Source organism: Plecotus auritus (genome assembly GCF_963455305.1).
Source record: "Plecotus auritus genome assembly, chromosome: 3".
In the NCBI taxonomy this organism is placed as follows: domain Eukaryota; kingdom Metazoa; phylum Chordata; class Mammalia; order Chiroptera; family Vespertilionidae; genus Plecotus; species Plecotus auritus.
The window spans coordinates 63575246-63598642 of NC_137772.1; the positions used below are offsets into that span (position 1 = coordinate 63575246).

General features: G+C 38.3%; 1 pseudogene across 1 annotated transcript; it reads left to right on the plus strand.

Annotated features, from left to right (window-relative positions):
* The first annotated feature begins 7077 nt into the window (after window positions 1-7077).
* LOC308243272 (very long chain fatty acid elongase 6-like) lies at window positions 7078-9530 on the plus strand (annotated as a pseudogene). Its single transcript has 2 exons — window positions 7078-7142; window positions 8747-9530. The product of its transcript is annotated as a very long chain fatty acid elongase 6-like (transcript).
* Window positions 9531-23397: the final 13867 nt, after the last annotated feature.

The following is a 23397-nucleotide window of genomic DNA, read 5'->3' on the forward strand; positions in this document are numbered from 1 at the left end:
AAACATCGATCAGCTGCCTCCTGCACACAACCTACTGGGGACATGCCCACAACCAAGGTACATGCCCTTGACCAGAATCGAACCTGGGAACTTTCAGTCCGCAGGCTGACGCTCTATCCACTGAGCCAAACTGGTTTCGGCTATTTTACCCTTTTTTTAAAAAAGTGTCATTTTATTTTCTCTTATTTTACTTTGGGATTAGTGTTCTACATTCTATTTTCATCTTTTCTTTAGCATCATTTTACTCTAACTCAACTTTACCTTTATGCCATCACTCTCTTCCTAACTTTTCCCCTTTTGTTGTCCCATTTCTCTTACCCTTTTCCTGCTTTAGATTTTCCCTATTTTTTTTATCCCCTGTTAAAATTTCACCCTCCTTATATATCTAATTTCCAATTCCCTGCTCCAAGTCCATACACACCTCTCTCTTCCCTATCTTCACTATCCAAAAAAATTGTTTTTCTCTCTGTCCTTTTGTTGCTGTTTGCTTGATTGTTGATTATGTCGATTTTTTATGCTTGTTTGTGAGATTGTTTTGCTTATTCTTTTTGTTTGTTTGTTTTGTTTTTGTTTTTTGCTTCTGTTTTCCCTCACCTCACTTGATATTAGTTGTTGTTTGTAGTTTGTATTCATCTCCAGGTACTTGTTGCTGGCATTTGCTGGGATTAGTGGCTGTTCTATTGGAGTTTTCTCCCCATATATATATATATATATATATATATAGTTTGTTCCCCTCTTCTTTCTTATTCTCTTTCTTTTCTCTCTTACCTTTTTTATTCCTTTTCCCACTTTCATTTTTGCACTCCTTTATTTTTTTTTCTCTTCTTCTTTCTCTCCTATCCTCTAATTTGCCTTTCTCTGCTGGTCACCTTTATTTGGGGTTATTAATATCGTAAATACATTTCTTTTCAGTGCCTTGTGCGTAGTACATGGTTGTGTTGTATTTTGTGCCTTTAAATCGACGCAGGAGAGAGAGAACTACATAACCAGACACCTGGAGAAGAGAGACCATGGGGAGACAAAGAAACAGCCCGCATATGAAAGAAAAGCAGGCATCACCAGAAAAGGAAGTAAACTAAATGGAGGTAAGCAACCTGTCAGAGAAAGAATTCAGAGAAATGGTCATAAGGTGGATGAAAAGAATGGAAGAAAAATTCGACAACATGTGTAAGAACCAAGAGGAAATGAAGAAGAAACAAGAAGAAATGAAAAATGACATCGCTGCTGTAAAGAACTCAATAGAAAGCATCAAGAGTAGACTAGAAGAAGCAGAGGACCGCATCAGTGAGCTAGAAGACAAGGTATGAAAAAATACCCAAGTACAGCAGCTTCTAGAAAAAAAATTAAAAAGCAGGAGGAGAGCCTAAGGGAACTTTGGTAAAACACAAAACAAAACAACATCCACATAATAGGGGTTCCAGAAGGAGAGGAAACTGAGCAAGGAATAGAAAACCTGTTTGAAGAAATAATGACAGAAAACTTCCCTGATATAGGGAAGAAAAAACCCACACAAATCTAAGAAAGCTCACGGAGTCCAAAGCAAAATGAACCCCAAAAGACCAACGCCAAAGCACATTATAATTAAATTGGCAAACACCAACGACAAAGTAAGAATCTTAAAAGCGGCCAGAGAGAGACAGAAAGTCCCCTACAAAGGAACCCACATCAGAATAGCAACTGATTTCTCAACAGAAACTTATCAGGACAGAAGGGAATGGAATGAAATATACAAAATCATGCAAAGGAAAGGTCTGAATCCAAGAATACTGTACCCAGCAAGGCTATCAATCAAAATTGAGGGTGAAATCAGGAACTTCACAGACAAAAAAGGACTAAGGGAATTTATTACCACCAAACCAGCAATGCAAGAAATGCTAAAGGGTCTGCTGTAAAAAAAAAGAAAAAGAAAGCGAAGAAGGAACACAGGGGTAAAGAATGAAAATGGCGACAAATAAGTACCTACCAATAATAACTTTAAATGTAAATGGATTAAATGCCCCAATCAAAAAACATAGGGTAATGGATTGGATGAGAAAACACAACCCTTGTATCTGCTTTCTACAAGAAACCCACCTCAGAAAAAAAGACGCACACAGACTGAGGGTGAAGGAATGGAAAAAGGTTTTTCAGGCGAATGGAAAGGCAAATATGCTGGGTTAGCAATACTTATATCTGACAAATTAGATCTCAAAGAGAAGGACATAAGAAGAGATAAGGAAGGCCACTTCATAATACTAAAGGGAGCAATCCAACAAGAAGAAATAACTATGGTAAACATATACACACCCAATACAGGAGAACCCAAATACATAAAAAAACTCCTGGAGGATATCAAGGAAGAGATTGACAGCAATTCAATCATAGTAGGAGACTTTAATACCCCACTATCACCATTGGACAAATCCTCTAAACAAAAAATCAGCAAAGAAACATCAATCCTAAATGACTCACTAGAACAGATGGAATTAATTGACATCTTCAGAACATTTCGCCCCAAATCCACAGAATATACATTCTTCTCAAGTGCACATGGGTCATTTTCAAAGATAGACCATATGTTGGGTCATAGGCAAAGTCTCTTCAAATTCAAGAAGATAGAAATCATATCAAGCATCTTCTCAGATCACAGTGGCATAAAACTGGAAATCAACTACAATAAAAACAATCCAAAAAAATCAAACACATGGAGACTAAATAGCATGCTATTAAACAATGACTGGGTTACCAGAGAGATTAAAGAAGAAATAAAAAACATCATGGCAACAAATGCCAATGAAAACACAATAATCCAAAATCTATGGAACACAGCAAAAGCAGTCTTGAGAGGGAAGTTCATAGCTCTACAAGCCTACTGCAAAAAACAAAAAACAATGGTAATAAATTACCTAAGCCTACAACTCAAAGAGTTAGAAACAAGAAAAGCGCAGTGTAAGCAGAAGGAAGGAAATAATAAAGATCAGAGCAGAGATAGACGACATAGAGACCAAAGAAACAATACAAAAGATCAACAAAACCAAGAGCTGGTTTTATGAAAGGATAAACAAGATTGATGAACCTCTAGCCAGGCTCACCAAGAAGCAAAGAGCGAGGACCCAAATAAACAAAATCATAAATGAAAGAGATGAAATAACAACAGATCCAGCTGAAATACAAAGGATTGTTAAAAAATACTACGAACAACTCTATTCCAACAAACTGGACAACCTGGAGGAAATGGACATATTCCTAGAAAAATATAACCTTCCAAAACTCAATCAGGAAGAATCTAAACATCTCAATAGGCCAATAACGATGGAAGAAATTGAAGCAGTCATCAAAAAGCTTCCAGCAAACAAAAGCCCGGGGCCAGATGGCTTCAAGGGGAGTTTTACCAAACATTCAAGGAAGAACTAAAACCTATCCTCTTCAGACTATTCCAGAAAATTCAAGAGGAAGGAACACTTCCAAGCTCCTTCTATGAAGCCAGCATCACCCTAATACCAAAACCAGATAAAGACAACACAATGAAAGAGAATTACAGGCCAATAAACCTCAGGAACATAAATGCCAAAATCCTCAACAAATTTCTAGCAAATCAGATCCAGCAGTACATCAGAAAGATCATACACCATGACCAAGTAGTATTTATCCCAGGAATGCAAAGATGGTACAATATCCACAAATCAGTAAATGTGATACATCACATAAACAAATTGAAAGATAAAAAGTACATAGTCATATCAATTGATGCAGAAAAAGCATTTGACAAAATCCAACACCCTTTCTTGATAAAAACTCTCAACAAGGTGGGAATAGAAGGATCATACCTCAACATAATAAAAGCCATATATGATAAACCCACAGCTAACATCATACTCAATGGGCAAAAACTAAAACCATTTCCCCTGAGAACAGGAACAAGACAGGGATGCCCACTCTCACCACTCCTGTTCAACATAGTACTGGAAATATTAGCCATTGCAATTAGACAAGAAGAAGAAATAAAAGGCATCCAAATTGGAACAGAAGAAGTAAAGCTGTCCTTTATTTGCAGATGACATGATATTGTATATAAAAAACCCGAAAGACTCCATCAAAAAACTAGTAGACTTAATAAATGAATTCGGCAATGTAGCAGGATACAAAATTAATGCCAAGAAATCCATGGCATTTCTATACACCAATAGTGAACTTACAGAAAGAGAGACTAAAAAAGCAATCCCATTTACCATCGCACCAAAAAAGTTAAGATACCTAGGAATAAACTTAACTAAGGAGGTAAAAGACCTATACACCCAGAAAACTACAGGACACTGAAAAAAGAGATAGAGGAAGACGTAAACAGATGGAAGAACATACCATGTTCATGGATTGGTAGAATCAACATCATTAAAATGTCCATACTACCCAAAGCAATCTATAGATTCAATGCACTCCCCATTAAAATACCAACGGCATATTTCACAGACCTAGAAATAACTCTCCAAAAATTCATCTGGAATAAAAAAAGACCCCGAACAGCCACAGCAATCCTGAGAAAGAAGAACAAAGTAGGTGGGATCTCAAAGCAGATTTCAAGCTGTTTTACAAAGCCACTGTTCTCAAAACAGCCTGGTACTGGCACAATAACAAGCATATAGACCAATGGAATAGAATAGAGAATCCAGGTATCGACCTAAACCACTATGCTCAATTAATATTTGACAAAGGAGGCATGAGCATACAATGGAGTCAAGACAGTCTCTTCAATAAATGGTGTTGGGAAAATTGGACAGATACATGCAAAAACATGAAACTAGACCACCAACTTACACCATACACAAAAATAAACTCAAAATGGATAAAGGACTTAAACATAAGACTGGAAACCATAAAAATACTAGAGGAATCCACAGGCAGAGAAATCTCAGACATATGCCGAAGAAATTTCTTCACCGATACCGCTCCTAGGGCAATGGAAGTTGAAGAGAAAATAAACAAATGGGACTACATCAAAATAAAAAGCTTTGGCACAGCAAAAGAAACCATCAACAAAACAACAAGAAACCCCACTGTATGGGAGAACATATTTGCAAATGTTATCACTGATAAAGGTTTAATCTCCAACATCTACAGGGAACTTATACAACTTAATAAAAGGAAGATAAATGATCCAATAAAAAAATGGGCAACGGACCTAAATAGACACTTTTCGAAAGAAGACAGAAGGAAGGCCAAGAGACCTATGAAAACATGCTCAAAGACACTAATTATCTGAGAGATGCAAATCAAAACAACAATGCAGTACCATCTCACACCTGTCAGAATGGCAATCATCAACAAATCAACAAACAATAAGTGCTGGCAAGGATGCGGAGAAAAAGGAACCCTCATGCACTGCTGGTGGGAAGGCAGACTGGTGCAGCCACTGTGGAGAACAGTATGCAGTTTTCTCAAAAAACTAAAAATGAAACTCTCATTTGACCCAGTGATCCCACTTCTAGGAATATATCCCAAGAAACTAGAAATGCCAATCAGAAAGGCACCCCTATGTTCATAGCAGCACAATTCACCATAGCTAAGACTTGGAAACAGCCTAAATGCCCATCAGCAGATGAGTGGATCAGAAAACTATGGTACATCTACACAATGGAATACTACACTGCTATAAAAAAGAAGGAATTCTTACCATTTGCAGCAACCTGGATGCACCTGGAGATCATAATGTTAAGTGAAATAAGCCAGTCAATGAAAGAAAAATACCACATGATCTCATTCATTTATGGAAAATAAAGAACATTATAACCTGATGAATAAAAAGATAGATACAGAGGCAGTAAAGCACCGAACAGACTGTCAAATTACAGCAGGAAGGCTGGGGAGTGTTGGGGAGGGAGGGAAATAGATCAACCAAAGGACTTGTCTGCATGCATACAAACCAGGGGTGGGCAAACTTTTTGGCTCGAGGGCCACAATGGGTTCTTAAACTGGACTGGAGGGCCGGAACAAAAGCATGGATGGAGTGTCTGTGTGAACTAATATAAATTCAAAGTAAAGGAGCGGAGGGGAGAGCAAGAGAACCCTCCGCTCTTTCAGCTCCACGGGCCGGATAGAACAGCCGAAGGGGCCGGATCCGGCCTGCGGGCCATAGTTTGCCCACGGCTGATGTAAACACACCAATGGACACAAGACACTGCGGGGGTGGGATGAGGGCATGCGACAAGGGTTAGGGGAGGCTGGGGAAAGGTCAATGGGGAAAAAAAAGGAGATATATGTACTAATATATGAAATAATTTAAACAATAAAAAACATATTTTAAAAAAAGAGAGTTGTGAGAAGGAGAACATGAGGCTAACACAAATATTCTAACACTAGATTCATAGGTAACATAGGTGTCCAGTAACACTTCCCCTCTCAGAGCCTTTCATCCCATTTTCCTTCCCAAAGCAGTTATGCAGTAATGATTCTCACATCATCTAGGGAGGTTTCCTTGCTCTTTTATCAGGAGTGGAAGTAGCTGAGAGTGTCAGGGGCCCAGTGTTGAATTAATCATATTTTAACAAGCTCTTATCGATCAATATAAAGGTTCTCTCTCTTTTTAAAATATTTTCTTCCTCATCCCATACCCTCATTCACTCCCACTCCTCTCCATGAAAAGATGCCTTCTCCCTAAGTATATCCCCTAAAGAATCAAAATAAGATGTTCGAACAAGTACATGCACAGGCATACCTTATTTCATTGCACTTTGCTTTATTGTACTTCACAGATGTTGTATTTTTTACAAATTGAGGACAAGACCCTCCACTAACAAAAAGATCACAACTTACTTTATTGTGATGTTCTCCTTATTACAGAGGTCTCTAACTGAATCCATATCTCTGAGGTATGCCTGTACATGCATATTGACAGCACTATCCACAATAGTCAAAAGGAAACGGTAACAGCTAAGATGTCCATTAACAGATAAATGGGTAAAGGGTGATATATCTATATAATGGGATATTATTCGACCATAGAAAAGAATGAAGTAATGATACATGCTACATCACGGATGACCCTTTAAAACATTATACTAAACAAAATAAACGAAACACACAAAGGTCACATGGGATGTAAAGATGAAGCTGATGTCGAATCTCAGAGGAATATCCATAATAGGTAAATTCGTAGAGACGGGATTCAGGTTGGTGGTTGCCAGGGCTGGTGGGGGTGGGGGAGGATAAAATGGGGAGAAACCACTTAATAGGTAAGAAGTTTTACTTAGGAGTGATGGAAATGTTTAGTGGTTGAACACTATGAATATTCTAAATGCCACTGAATTATTCATCTTAAAATGGCTAAATTTATGTTATATAAGTTTCACCTCCATACATTATTTTTTAAAAGGTGCCTTCTCTAATGTGCTTAAAATGTAAATGTCCTTTAAAGTGTCAATTTATGTATGTAATATAATTTACATAAATAGCATTAAAGTCTAAATTTTTCTCTTCCACATTAAATCATTTTGTTACACAAAAGACTAAATCCTCATTAAAGTGTATACTACACCACCTGAGGCTCTTACCCAACCCAAGGCCACTTTCATTTTTACTAGAAGGACCTTAAAAAAAAGTGTATTTACTGATAAAATTTCCAGTGTGATGACTTCCAACAAACAAGGAACTCTCTACTTGTGAGATCAAACCAATTAGACCCACTTATGCAAAAGTTTCCTGCATGTACAGGTCAAGAGCTATCATAAACAAAAAATAGCTTCATTATGATCAAATCCTAACCAATTCTGAAAAATAGCAAAGCTGTGCTCAGGGCTGTGACCTGATGTCCATGCAGGCAATACCTTAAACCAAAGCTGCCAGAGCATCTCCAGGAAGTGCTCCCCGTCAGAGAATCCCACGTTCTTCCTGCACACACTTTGGCCTGTTATTCCCAGTGAGGTTCTATGTTCTATGCCTACTTAAGTCAGATGTTTTCAATTAAAAAAGAGAGTGCATTATGCCCAGTTCCTCTGAATCTGAGCACAGATCAATTTATCCTGAGGCCAAGAGACTTGCTGGCCTCAATTCCTTTTCTATTTATGACTAGTGGCCTGATGCACAAAGATTTGTGTAAGAATGGGCCTTCCTTCCCCTGTCTGCCGGCACCGCCTTTGCTCCGGCCCGGAGCCGCCCTTCTGCTTTTGCTCTGCCCAGAGCTGCCTTTCTGCCTTCCCACACTGCCCAGAGGCCAGAAGCGGCTGGGGCAGTGCGGAATGCCTGTGTCCCGCCCTCGGCCGCTGGGTGCCTGTGTATGCAAATTAACCCACCATCTTTTTGGTTAATTTGCATGCTCACTCCTGATTGGCTGGTGGGCGTCACGAAGGTACAGTCAATTTGCATCTTTCTCTTTTGTTAGTGTAGATAGGACACCAAAGCACCTACCTCATCTCCCCCTGGAATGGAAAGTGACAAAAAGTTAGCAAGTATGTGCCAGCAATCAAGCGGTTGTCACCATTGTTCCAGGCAGAGAAACTGAACCAAGTTCACGCTTTAGAATAATGGTCTGGTCAGCCATGCCAGAATCACCAGAGGCGCAGAGTCAGCACTCAGGTGATGCTGATGCAAAAAGTGGAAAACAGCTGCCCTAGCCTCTTGCTGCACAACATGTGGTCCACGCACCATGAGCACTGGCATCAGGAGAGCTGTTAGACATGCAGACTCTCCAGATTCATTTCCTCCCTGGGTGGAGGTGGAAGCTGGGAGGAGGAGAGCCCTGGGAGTGGAGCACAGAAAACACAAAATGACTCTGCAGACCAGCCCCGATCAGCCCCAATGAATCAGTGCTGACTGTACAAGAATCTGAATTTGAAAAGCAGTTCCATGAGAATGAAGCCATCCAATGGATGCAGGAAAACTGGAAGAAATCTTTCCTATTTTCTGCTCTGGATGCTGCCTTTATCATGGGTAGTTGGCAACTAATGAATAAAGGATCCTTATTTGAACTGAGGAAGCCATTAGTGCTCTGGTCTCTGACCCTCGCAGTCTTGGGCACATTTAGTGCTCTTGACTTGCTGTTTACACGGTGCACATTTTGATGACCAAAGGCCTGAAGCAGTCAGTTTGTGACCAGACTTTTTACAATGGACCCGATGGCTAATTCTGGGCTTGTGCATTTGTGCTAAGCAAAGCTCCCGAATTAGGAGATACAATAGTCATCATTCTGAGGAAGCAGGAGCTGATCTTCCTGCACTGGTGCCCCCACATCACTGTGCTGTTTGCCTGGACTCCTAAAAGGACATGGTTGCCAGGGTGGCTGTTTCATGACGCTGTGATAGTCTCTCACTAGGCCTTGCGAGCAATGGGTTTCCAAGTCCCCTGGAAGTTTGCCATGTTCATCACCTTGCTCCAGATCACCCAGATGCTAACAGGCCGAGTCACTAACTGTCTGGTCTTCTACTGGGTGCGGCACGACTAGAGTCTCTCACTTTCAGAATGTCTTCTGGTCCTCACTCCTGTGCCTCAGCTACCTTGTGCTCTGTGGCCAGTTCTCTGAGGCCCACGTGGGCAAGCTGGGGAAAACCACGGAGAATGAATAGTGTGGGAACTGGGGAGGAAGCCATAGCTCAGGGTCAGCAAGAAAAATAATAGAAGAAAATGGCCCAAGGAAATCACACATAGGGTGCAGCTGCAACAAAACAAAACAAAACATATGAGCAAACACAAACCCAAGGCATCTTAGGGATAATTGGGCTGATGTAACCCAGTAAGTCTATGACCTTTTTTGGGGTGAGGACTCACTGAGTGCACCTCTACCTCAAAGGACTGCTGCTAGAAGACCCCATTCCCTCTGTACCTGTCAACTTTAGGGCAAATGAGAGCAAAAGTGAGCCAGAGGCAGAGAGAGGGAGGGAGACAGAAAACAAAGACACTGTAGGAAAAGTATGTACTAAGTGTTATATTTCTCCAAGAATGAAAGAAGTGTACTTAAAAAACTGGGAGCACAAGCATACACAATCCTTTCTAATCTTTCTGACACTAAACTAGAGCCAACAGAATAGAAAAAAATGGAAGAGACACAAGGTGTATGTCTAGGGTATTAATGCTTTTGCAAAAATTAAAGCCTTTGAAAGAAAGGTTAGTACTTGTAGCCCCCGTCAAAAAAGATGTCTTAATCACCTCTTACGAAAACAGACGTAAACAACTATATTTCAACTAAGGAAGGCTGGTGTTTTTCCCTTCGCAGCACGCCTCAGGCTGGTGACTGCCAAAACCAAACGGGGCACCATATTTTTCCAAGGTTCTTGCTGGGAGGGTGAAAACAATGCAGCTCAGTGCCGACAGGGGCAGCTCCATCGCAGAGCATCTCTGATAGTTTAACTGTAATTTCTACTCTTAACTGAGATGAGATATCCTTGGATCAGGTGCCCCAGGCTTTTGAACAGAAGAGTAAATACAGAACAGAAAAGATAAAACTCAACCAAACGATTTGAAAATGGATTCTGTACTACATGTAGAAAGGTTCAGCCTTTTCTTGAGCTAGGAAAGGGGAAAAGAAGTGAGTCAAAGATGAATACAATGTATACCCCTCCCTATTTAACTTCACACATACTAATAACATTCTACATGAACCCCTGTGGTACAGTCCAATTATATAACTGATGAGAGAGAGAGAGAGAGAGAGAGAGAGAGAGAGAGAGAGAGAGAGAGAGAGAGAGAGAGACCAATTTATTGTTGCACTTATTTATGCATTCATTGGTTGCTTCTTGTATGTGCCCTGACCAGAGATCGAAACCACAACCTTGGCTTATCAGAAAGATACTCTAACCACCTGAGCTACCTGGCTGGAACCCATATTTTCTATATTTTTGTGAATTTCAAAAAGAAATCTTCAGGGCTCTTTCCTGATAATTGGGTGAAAACTGTTTCAGCATCAGTGTTTGCTCCCTAAGCAATGTAAGGTGTGTAAAGTGCCCTCTGCTGGTTAAGTGGAGATACTTCAACAAACACTTCACGGGAGTTTGGTTGGAACAATTAACAAAGTGTTTCGTCCCTTCAAATTTTAAACGATATAAAATACACATCATACTTTTGGCCAAATCAGAAGACATTCTTCCTGTTTCAAGCCGCTTCAGAAACGTTTTAAAAGGGACTTTTTCTCTGGGACTCAGAAAAATCAATTTATTAAGAGCCACATTCTTTAAAATAAAAAGCTTGTTAATATATTATTGGAATATTTCAGTCCTTTACAAGCCAAATAAATGTGTAAACATTCCTAGTATTTCGAAGAGGCAATTATGTAACTTGTTCAATGTGATATATTAGTATCCTAATTGGTTAAGTGGCTTAATGATTAGACAAACTAGTTGAAAAGATTGGGGGCTACTATACTGCATAGATTATATACATGTAACTACACATATATGCACACAGATGTGGAGGTACACTAAACTTCAAAGCTCAAATAAATAGAAACAGTTTTTCTGGCTAGCAGGAAAAGAAACTATTGTTTATCTTTCTTTTTAAAAAAATATATCTTTATTGACTTCAGAGAGAGAGAGAGAGAGATAGAAACATCAATGATGAGAGAGAATCATTGATCAGCTGCCTCCTGCATGCCCCCACACTGGGGATCGAGCCTGCAACCCGGGCATGTGCCTTTGACCAGGATCGAACCCAGGACCCTTCAGTCCACAGGCCAATGCTCTATCCACTGAGCCAAATCGGCTAGGGCTGTTTAGTTTTCTTGCTTTATTTGAGAGTGGACCAAAAAAGGGACTTTCCCCAAATTTTTATTTTAGCTTTCATTATGCTGTCATTCATGAGCCAGCGCTCTCTGCTTCTCTGTCAGAGAGGACAAAGGCTTTCTCAGCATCTTGTTTATGTATGGAACTTAAAAGAATAAAATTTTATTCCATTCTGTGTGAATGGTTTGAACAATGAACAAAGAATCCACACAGAAGCTGTTACATCTGTGTTAAATTATTGAGAACATCTATGATGGCTTGACATTGGTTCATAGATGAGAAACAATTGATGGAGGGAGTGTTATTATTATTATTATTTCAAAAGCTGGCATGAGCTGATAAGATAGGTCCTGCTATTGCAACTAATAGGTCATCAGGATGAAACTAAAGTTATTTTGAGTTTTGAAAATACATGACACTGTGCAATAGCTTTCTTTTCCTTATAACAGAAAATAAGCTGAATAATTAAAAAGAGGGGAAGGTCACATAAGAAACCACGCAGACTATCCCGCTCCAGCCCAGACCTGCTAAGTTAGAACCCATAATTCTAAGAAGATCCTCCAGGTGATTTGAATCTTTGTAGACATAAGTTTTCTGGTAAAGAACAATATAAGAAAAATATTTCCAAATATAACTTAAAGCAGTGCTTCTCCTTAGTGAACATGAATCCCTAGGTGTTGGAGAGTTCACATTAGGCCATCATCAGAAGTACGTGAATTTGGTTCTTAGGACAGACACACTGAAGGTGATCACTCAAAATTAACACTCCCAAGCAGCAGAGTAACTACAACAATACACCCAAATTTGCATTTTAATTATACAGTTTCCCATTAAGAAAGCAAAGTAGTCATAATTTTGATCAGCTGACACTAGCTTTTTTACTCTTTTGGAGAATTCATCCTCTATTTTATGGCTTATCTAATAAATGTAAGCTGTGAAGTAACACCTACATTTTGTTATGCAGGCCAACACTCAGAGATCTAACTTCAATAGTTATTTGGGAGAAAAAGAAGCAGCTGGTACGTTTTTTGGGTTGGCCTGTTTGTTTGCTTTTGAAAGTTTTCCTTGGGTCCTTATCTCTCTACAAAGACTCAGGGAGCCTAAGGAGAGCAGTAAGCTTTTGTCACATGTGAAAACAGGAATAGGAACCAGCCAGGAATGCTTAAAAGGAATTGCCAAGTGACACCCAGGAGATTATCCATGATAATTATGCCAGAAGCTTGGTGATTTGATTTTTCTCCAGCACTGCTTGGCAGACCAGGAGCAAAAACCAGACCAAGAGAAACAGAATTAAGATTGGCAAATAGGGCAGCAAAGGAATGAGGGCTGAGGTTCTGGTTAAATGCTAGCTATTGAAATGCTTAATCAACTCAGGTGACAATTAACTACACAGAAGCAATAACAGGCTTTGTCAAATTGCAGCATGAAATATGGTACAGTCTTGCATATTATTCAAATTAAACTTTATATCAAAAGTGAATTCTAAAATGTAGCCACTCTTTTAAAAAATGCTGAAATTGATGCTTAAGAAATTCTGACTGAGAACAGATTGGTGGCTGCCCGAGATGGAGGGGTAAGGGTGGGGAGAAAGGAATGGGAATAAAAGAGAAAAGAGGCCAAAACCGGTTTGGCTCAGTGGATAGAGCATCGGCCTGCGGACTGAAGGGTCCCAGGTTCAATTCCGGTCAAGGGCACGTACCTTGGTTGCGGGCACATCCCCAGTAGGAGGTGTGCAAGAGGCAGCTGATCAATGTTTCTCTCTCATCGATGTTTCTAGCTCTCTATCCCTCTCCCTTCCTCTCTGTAAAAAATCAATTAAAATATATTTTTTTAAAAAAAGAGAAAAGAGTTCTGACCTCAAATTATTCATGTTTTATGTTCCAAAGTAAAACAAGTAAATAATTGCTTAAAGAAACATGTCATAATGACACTAACAGGCATAGTTTATGAAGCAATAAAGCATGTCTAATGAAGAAAAACAACATAGTAAAACTAGCTGAGAATTCTCGTTCCTTCATGCAGCTGCTCCCACCCCCCTTCAGAGAATCGTTTTTACAAGTGATGTATCTGGATCATCAGATTAAGCTTTTTCAGCCTCAGGGACTCCCTACTTTATGAGGCTGACTCACTTTTAGTCCTTTCTATGTCAAGAAAGTCCCAAAATTCCCTCACTGTCATTATAAGACATTGTCCCCAAGTCGAGGTGATATGGAGGCTGAGAAGTCCCACAGTCTGCCATCTGCAAGCTAGACACCCAGGAGAGCTGATTGATGGTCTAGTTTTTGTCCTCATCCAGAGCCTGAGAACCAGGAGAGCCGATGTAATGGTGTAAGTTTCAGTTCAAAAGCCAGCAGGCTCAAGACTCAAGAAGAGTTGGTGCTTCAGTTCAAATCTGGAGGCAAGAAAAGACCAATATCCCAGCTTATCCCCTCAGGCACAGTAGTTTCCTCTTACTCAAGGAGGGTCGGCATTTTTGTTCTAGCCAGGCCTTCGACTAATAAGTTACGGCCCACCCACATGAGGGAGGGAAATCTGCTTTACTCAGTCCACCAGTTCAAATATTAACCCTCACTGACACCCTCAGAGTAATGTTTGACAAAATATCTGGACACCCCGTGGCCCGGTCCAGTTGACACACAAAGCTAAGCATCACCACTACTGAAACTGTTCTTTACCTGGCTCTCCTGTTCCTCTTCTTGATTTGGTTTAGTCTGTTCTTCACACACCAACCAGTGGTTTTTTTTTACATTCCTTTTTTCATTTGTTTTTTGTTTGTTTTTTACATTTTAAAATGCAATCTACTCACCAAAGTCCATGACGCCTTATAAAACCTTGAGGACTACCTCTCCACCTCACTGTTTCAGATCCACAGTTCTCCTCGCTGGTCCAATTTCATCCGGCCTTGATACCCCTCTCTTCCTTCTGACTGGAAAACTCCCACCCGTTCCCATATCTTCCCACTCCCTCACTTCATGCACACCCCTGATAAATGTCAACTCCAGAAATAAGATGTCCCTGAGCAAATACTTATCATACATGCACTCAATCAATCTCTACCCATTGACGTATTTTTTCAGTGTAATTATTGGTAACTGACAGGTATTATATATTATTCATTGTAGTTATTGGCATCTGACAGGTTATTATTGACTTATTGACTGTGCTCCATTAGAGAGGAACTTTCTCTGGCTTATTTGTGGATGTGTCCCAAATTCCTAGAACAATACCTGGCACATAGTCGGTGTTCAATAAACACTTTTAGGAAGGGAGATAGTCATGAGCCTAAAAACCATCAAGTAACCAAGGTCCTCAAACCAGTCTTACACAGGGTTCTATTTCTTATTACCTCATTTGCTTTTTCCTTTCCAATTTCTACATAACAAAAGGTGCCTAAAGAGAGATGTTCCAAATGTTAATGCATCTGCATAAAACTGTCATGTATGATATAATCCTATTCTGAATCATTTTTTAAAAAAAAAAAAAACTCCACAAGTTAATTATAGTGCTGCTTTAAGAATTCTAATTCATTAATGTTTAAAAACAAGATTGCCCTCAAGGCTGAAAGTTGGCTTATAAATGTTCATCTTAGATTTAAAAACAAGTAAGTTTTGGCACTCTAGGGAAGAGCTCTAAACTTGTGTCAATACCATGACTAAGAGATTGTGGCTGGAAATAAAACAGGAGTTTCCTGATCTACTGTGCTGCATCATTATGTGGGCATTGGAAACAACTTCAAAGTTGGCATTAAGCTTTTAAGTTTACACCCTTGGTGATACTTATCTGTAATTGGGAGTTGGAGAGAAGTAGAGAGACAAGGAGACTCTGGAAAAAATCTCCTAAAAATGCTTTATAAATAACTTCACCATTATTGACTTATTTATATGCCACTTATGTGGAGGTGTTAGGCATTTGGATATTTAACATCTAATATTGGTTACTTTGAAGACAGCCAATGCACACTCCCCATTCCATCTATTTTCTCAGACTTACTAGTAATTATTGGATAACACCAAATTATTTCAAAATACAGATGGTAATCCACAGAAATTCCAGTAAAATATACATTAGAAAAAAAAGTATTAAAATACAACCATGGAAAATGTCATTTGCAATGTGTAGAGTGGCCTTATTTTTAGTAAATGCCTAATTTATAAATATTATAATTTCTTGGACAAGTGTAAACAATACATTAATAATGGCAATACTGTAGGACTCTCCTATATCTTAATTAAGAAGTAAGAAAAAGTACTCCCTGTTTTTTTGTTAATGGTGTTTTCTTTATAAAGAAAATAATGAAACTGACAAGCAAGTAATATAAGAGTCGTTTACATTTTAGTGTTTGAGGCATAATTACATAAGTTGTCACAATGGTTTAGCTTTCCTTTGAAATAAAAACATTTCTTTAGCATAGTTTTAATCATGAAACCACAATTGAGCAGTTGTAATCAAGTTTATTGATATCGTTTAACCTTTACTATCTCCATTAGGAAATAGAAGAAAAGGAAACAAGCCATCTTTTAATTCAATAAAATACCGAGATCTGATCCAACACATATAAATTGTCCCATTACAGTGATATGTGTGAAATGAACAAACGTTAAAGAGCATGATAATTTATAGCAACAACTAGCTTTCATTATGTATCAATTGTGAGGAAATCAAGAACACGAAAACTAAGTCAGAGTTGAGGCAGAGTAGTGTGATGAGAGGAGACCTCCAGGTTTGCTCCCCATCCATTTGGATATGGGGATCATGGCAGCCAGAATCAGCTCTGTATGGACGCTGCTGTTGCAGGCTAAGCAATCAAACAGGCAAAGATGAATGGATCAAAATGAATTTGCTTGGTGAAAGCCTCTCCCAAATTCGCTATGTGAAAGATCTCCTCAAGCAAATGTATAAAATCAGCAATAAAATTCAAAAACAGAAAAAAAAACTACTGATCTTACCATTACATGGTTATTCTAAACTAGCTCTACAATACTATCTTCCCATGCTGTCACTTGTTATCAGTATTTTCTATACATCAACATCCAAATACATTTACAAAAGTATCTTGCTTATTATCAAGTGTATTCCCTCTGAGACACACACACTAGGTTTGACCCAGCAGAGAATAACTCTCAATCACCACAGTTGCAAGCAAGGCATATATCAGCTGCTCATCCAATTTTATATTCCATTCTTATTCCTTGAGTATTTTCTCTTCAACCATATAGAATCTATTTCTGCCTCCTACCCAGAAAAGTGCTATCCTTGAATGAAAATAGTAATTATATTTGTACTTCTTATATTATTTCAACTTGGAAGAGAAAGAAGAGGAAACAGAAGTGGGCTTTCTTTCCCCCCTAAAAACTCTCTGTCTTGAGGTCTCACATTTTATTTTCTTATTTGTGTTTATTTGATTTTATTTATAGAAAGAGCTCAAAAGCTCTGTGTCCCACAAACCTCTCCTCTTCCCACCCCCTCGCCTCCTCTACCCCTGAAGAAAGGAATGAGACAAATAGAATCCCTGCCTGAGAATGGTTTTTTAAAAAGCACACGATAAAATCTTGATAAGAATATTTAAATTACATAGCTGATTCCTCAGGTGAATTTTCTATCACTGCTGCAAGGGAAACACGAGATGTTTCAAGAGTGACCTTGACACAGACTAGCTTGCACTATTCTGCTGACACCCAGCACGGGTACAAAAACGTTAACCACTAGTAACTTTGTGAGAAAGGGCAGTTAGAATGGACCCATAAACTTGCCTTATTTCTTGAAGTAGTCACTAGGAAGGTGAGGTAAACTGACAATGCACTTCCTGCATTCCTGAATGAGGAGACAACCTGCCCAGCCTCTACAGACACACCTTACACATTCCACTCTCCACAGTGATCTGAAAGAGGAACGCTTTAGGGCAAAGCTGTTCAAATTCAGCCCATATTTTTGATGCAAGTGTGGGTATACTGAAGATTTTTCCATTGAGCCCACTGGTAAGACACAAACACTCACACAAATGAATGGCTCAAAACAAGTTTTCTGAAATACCATTGCTTTCAAAGGGAATGACAAGCATGAGTAGATCAATGAAATTTATAGTCATTCAGCAAACTAGTCCATGTAAAGGGGCAGTGTTTACTTCCTTGATTCTGTAGCTCAGTGGTTCTCAACCAGGGATGATTTTACCCTATAGGGTCATTGGCAATGTCAGGAGATATTTTCAGCTGTCACAAATGGGGGGTTGGGAGCATGATGTTACTACTGTTATCTAGTGATAGAGGCCCAGGATGCTGCTAAACATTCTATAATGCACAAGGCAGACATCCACAACAAAGAATTATCTGGCCCAAAACGTCAGAAGTCATTAGGACCACGGCTGAGAAACCTTGCTTTAGCTAAATACAAATAAGTCATTGCAAGTCCAAGATGACCATAAGTCTTTGGGTTAATAACTTATGTGATGTTCTCTATACATATTGTATTTCATGCACACTAACACATCAGATGGCAAACATTATTCTGGTTCAACAATTTCACCATCAGAATATCTTGCTTGCACAAATAATACTAATGTAAAGTGTAATTGAAAAAAATTAAAAAATAAAAGAGTTATCTTGCCTGCTTCTCATGGTTTTGTATTGAGCTTGAATCTTTTTACTCCCAAATAAAATTACCATTTTGAGTTTCAATTATTTAAACATACCCACCATTAACACCAGCTACTTTTTTGGAAGACTCAAACTCCTGAGTTAGAATTTTTTTTTCTGGTATGACTTTGTAAAAAATAGGAAGGACAGAAAAGATAAGGGAAAATCAATCTATATATATAAAAGCCTAAGTGACCGTTCAACCATTCGACCGTTCACTATGATGTGCACTGACCACCGGGGGCAGACGCTCAACGCACAGGCATGGAAACATGGAACAGACTAATGAATCTCAGAGGGAAGGGGGAAGGGGAGAGGGTGGGAAGAGATTAATCAAAGATCTTATATGCATACTAGAGGCCCAGTGCATGTATTCGCTGGGGGGATCGGGCAGAAACTGGCAGTCTGACATCCCGCGAGGGGTCCCAGATTGCAAGAGCGTGCAGGCCAGGCCGAGGGACCCCAGTGTATTTATAATATAAAACTCAGTCAAGTAAGAAGAACCACTTCTCTTTGGTAACATGGTTACTGTCTTCCCAAATAAAAAATAATAATCATGAATGCTTCAAGCAAAGCAGTGAATATATTTCTAAATTACCTAAACATCTCTTCCTGTATTGTCATTGCTTATGCTTTTCACACAGGCCCATGTGCACAGGTAAATACATTGCCATGGCTGCCAAAGCCAAATATACATGGTAACTGACATGAAATGGAAACGTTCTAGCTGCAGGAAAGAAAATAAGAAAGGAGAAATGGAAGAGGGGGGTTGGAGTACTACAATCACTCAGGTTAACAAACTTACACAGAAATTGTATAATTCTTACTGTATTTGATGTAACTTGATGTATCTACCCCACACAAGCCTCATTCACAGAACCCAGGTCAATCCACACACATGAACTAAAGTGGGCCAAAGGGAACCCACACTCCTAATCACAGCCCATTTGGCTAGGACGACTTTCTTCTCAAGGAACTGGTCATGCACAGGCTGGCCATGATATCAGTAGCCTGGAAGGAAAAAGTAACCTGATCTATTCAGATTTCTCTCTTGAGAATCTCAACTAGGAGACACCATTCCCAACAGGAAAAAAGTAATCATGTGGAATGCAGTTGCCATGTTTACGCTGAGCACTGGAGTAACAGGAGAATTCTCCCCAAATCCTTACAATAAAACACTCTACATCTCACTTAGCTTGAAAGCATCACTAAAAAAGCATTCACTGCATGTAAAACTGGTGAATTTTGATTAATGCCTTTGGCTGTATCAATGTCAACTTCCTCTCTTTATTCCTCCAATGTCCTTACCTGGCTTTGTTCCTCCAATACATCCCTATAAACTAGAAAAATGCTTGCCCCAATTGGAATTCCATTATTTATTAAAAGAATGAACGTGCTACCAAAGAACATTCATTGAATGTCTGTGTGTCAGACCATCTATATATCACCCATTTCCATCCTCATAACAACTCTACTAGATAGATACAAGAGCTCTAATTCACACTTGAAATTAAGGCTTTGGGGTTTGCCACAACCATTATTCCACACAAGCAAACATCAGAGGAAGAAATCAAATGAGGCATGATAATAACTTCAAATCAATTGAGCTTAGCCCACTTCTGAGGCTATGGTCACACTTCTCCTACATTCAATTGAAAATGCTCATTGTCCTGTATTTGGGAAATCATCCAATTTAATATGCTGGAAATGCATTTCATTTTAGTTTCTAGAGATAAAATCCAAACCAGATAGAATTTCTGATGCTTAAAATAGAAGTATTTGGAGAGATCTTTGGATTTAAAATTACATTTGTGATTTCATCTCATCACAGAATCAGGAGATTGAATAAAACCTCTGGGGACCAACAACTAACCACCACAATTCAAGCATTTCAAATATGCAGGGTGTTTGAGATCAAAAGCTAATTTCATTTAAAATGCATGTAATTAATCCAAGAAATGACAATTTAAAGTCTAAGCGTTAAACTAAGAATAGCTCAAGCCATTGGAGAAGACAGAGAATACTTTCAATACAATTCGAGCTTTTAATTTTCACAGAAGTTATTTTAATATAAAATCTATTTAGTTTATTAAACTGAATATTCTTTTTTAAAATATACATATATTTTATTGATTTTTTTACAGAGAGGAAGGGAGAGAGATAGTTAGAAACATCAATGAGAGAGAAACATCGATCAGCTGCCTCTTACACACCCCCTACTGGGGATGTGCCCACAACCAAGGTACATGCCCTTGACCAGAATCAAACCTGGGACCCTACAGTCTGCAGGCCGACGCTCTATCCACTGAGCCAAACCAGTTAAACTATTCCAAAGAGAATATTTTTTCCTTTACATTCTAATTGTTAGCTCTTAAACTCAGTGTTTTGTGAAATTAAATTTTTTAACAGAATTCTACCATCAACCTTGATTTTTAGGTATTGCTAACATTTTCAATATTATCCATCATTTGCATTTTAATTATAAATTACTTATTTCCAAAGACATGACCCACCTTATTATTGGTCTCTTCAGCGTCTTGACCCACCAAAATATTTATATAATGTCAGTGTGGGGTATTTTTTGTACGCAAAATTCTAAATTTAAAGCTAAAAATCTAGAGAATCATCCATAGTCATTTTATGGATAATATTACTGAGGCAAAAAAAAAAAAAAAAAGACATGTCCAACATCACACAGGATGTTGGTAGGAAACCTATTACATAAAGTAAACGAACCAGGAGGTCTTGAGCATTTTACAAATACACTCCAAGACCTGTGTGCTGGGTGAGGGTAATGCATAAGCAGGAAGTACCAGAAACAGAACAAAGGGTAAACACTGGACAGTTTCCCTAAACTGTGGTCAACTAGCAAACAATGTCTGCAGGCTGAGCTTCAAAGGAATGTGATCACAAACAAATGCAATTTGTAGAAGAAATAAACCAAGAAAGGGGATATATGAGGTTTGAGGGCACAAAAATCAAAACAAACAAAAAATAAATAAAATAAAATCTTCCAGCTGAAGGGAAACAGAGAGAGGTACTAAAGGTGTAAGGAGGACATCACAAAACATGCTTTTTTTGAGCAAAAAAATCCCAAACCTAATTTCTATAATAATTCCAGATAAGAGAACCTGTCTATGTCTATATTTTTACATTTCAAAAACAAAGAGATCTAGTTTTGAAGACAATTTATTACTTACCAAACCTGCTATTGGTGTGGACAGTCTATTGATCTTCTTTATGACACCAGGTTTAAGCTTATTAATCAAACTGAAAGTGAATAAAGAAACAAGATATGCAATTACAAGAGTGCCAATGTCAATTTAATGTTCTTTTTAACATTCTCAAAAATCGTATATGTCACTATTCCATCCCCAATATGTTATTCGGAGCTAAGAGCCCCACAGAAAGCAAACAACTGAGAAAACAATTCCAGAAAGAGTCAGAACAGTGCTGCAAACAAAGGTGAGTGGTCCTCTTAGACCAGAGACATACTTCTCTATCCAAAGCCAAGTCCTTAAAATAGTGAGCTCCCCATCTATTAAAGAAAGGTAATATTTGATTGTTGCAAACTGCCAGTTTAAGAATCTCTTCATTATAATTTAATTCACTTGGTCCTTAGAATACTTTTTTCTATTAATCATTTTCATTGATTCTTTTCTTAAACCAATACTTTTTTTATTTTATGTGAAAATTGACAGTACTATTTATTCCTATTTACCCTTTTATATGACAAATGAAAAATGGATTAATGCAGCTATAAGTAATTAATAATGTTCATAGGTTCTTCTTAGAGTTCAATATACTATATATATATATGTATGTGTATATATATACATATATATATGTATATATATACATTTGAATGTCTGAATGTAAACAGATCCCTATTTTAAAAGTTAGTTTCAACTATATACTATTTTGTGATATTTAAAGGGTGCAGTGGGAACTCATCCTCATAGCCAACTAGTTCTTATGGGTAACTCATTCAAGTCCATGATTGATTGTTTTGTTACCATAACAAAATGACTGAATGAAAAATTAAATGTACCAGAACTCCCCAAAATAGCCTGAAAGTTACCTCAAAATCTAACATTGAACAAATTTAAGTTGTTATGACAATCTACAAAGATATATGTCTCCACACTCTAGAATACCAAAATAAAACACAACTTTGATAACTACAACTGGGAGTACACTTTTTGGTTCTAAATCTAGATTATTGTGAATTCTATTTTTTTGTGGTTCACTAGTACAGTGCCAGGCCACAGAGAAATTTAATACTAAAATAATGCTTTTCTATTAGTTCTAGCGTGGTTAATTAATCATTAATTACTGCCATAAAGCAGTAACTTGAAACACTGACTTTCTACCCACAAAAAATAAATAAAAATTATTTATTCTGTAACTGAACTCCACTAGGAAAGCAAAGAAAAGAGAAAGAATCAAACATTATTAATTCACTGGTCTCCTCTCCACAATGAGCGACAGAAAAAAAAATCTGACACTTGTGGAATGTCACTAGTTCAACATTCCAGAGATTTATATACACACTTGAGTGTGCTAAAAATAAAGACAAAAGTCTCAATTTAATAACCTTCAGAATGTCGTTCAACTGGATTCAAAAGGGTGGATTATGAAGACTTAGTCTGGTGAACAAAAGATGTTTTTCTGTTTTCATAGTTTCTTGACACAAAGATCTTTAGAAGATTTAATAAAACCATCTCCTCGACTTTAAGCATTTTCTAGAAGTGTTAACACCTTTATTCCTAATTTCTTTTTTTATATATATTTTATTGATTTTTTACAGAGAGGAAGGGAGAGGAATAGAGTCAGAAACATCGATCAGTTGCCTCCTGCACACCTCCTACTGGAGATGTGCCCGCAACCAAGGTACATGCCCTTGACCGGAATCGAACCTGGGACCTTTCAGTCTGCAGGCCGACGCTCTATCCACTGAGCCAAACCAGTTAGGGCCCTAATTTCTTATTTATGCACTAAAAGCAATGTGGGAAGGAAGGCTTTCTCTTTTCATGGCCACTTTAGTTTTCTTTAATGACTAGCTAAGAGGCTAGACAAGAATTGAACAG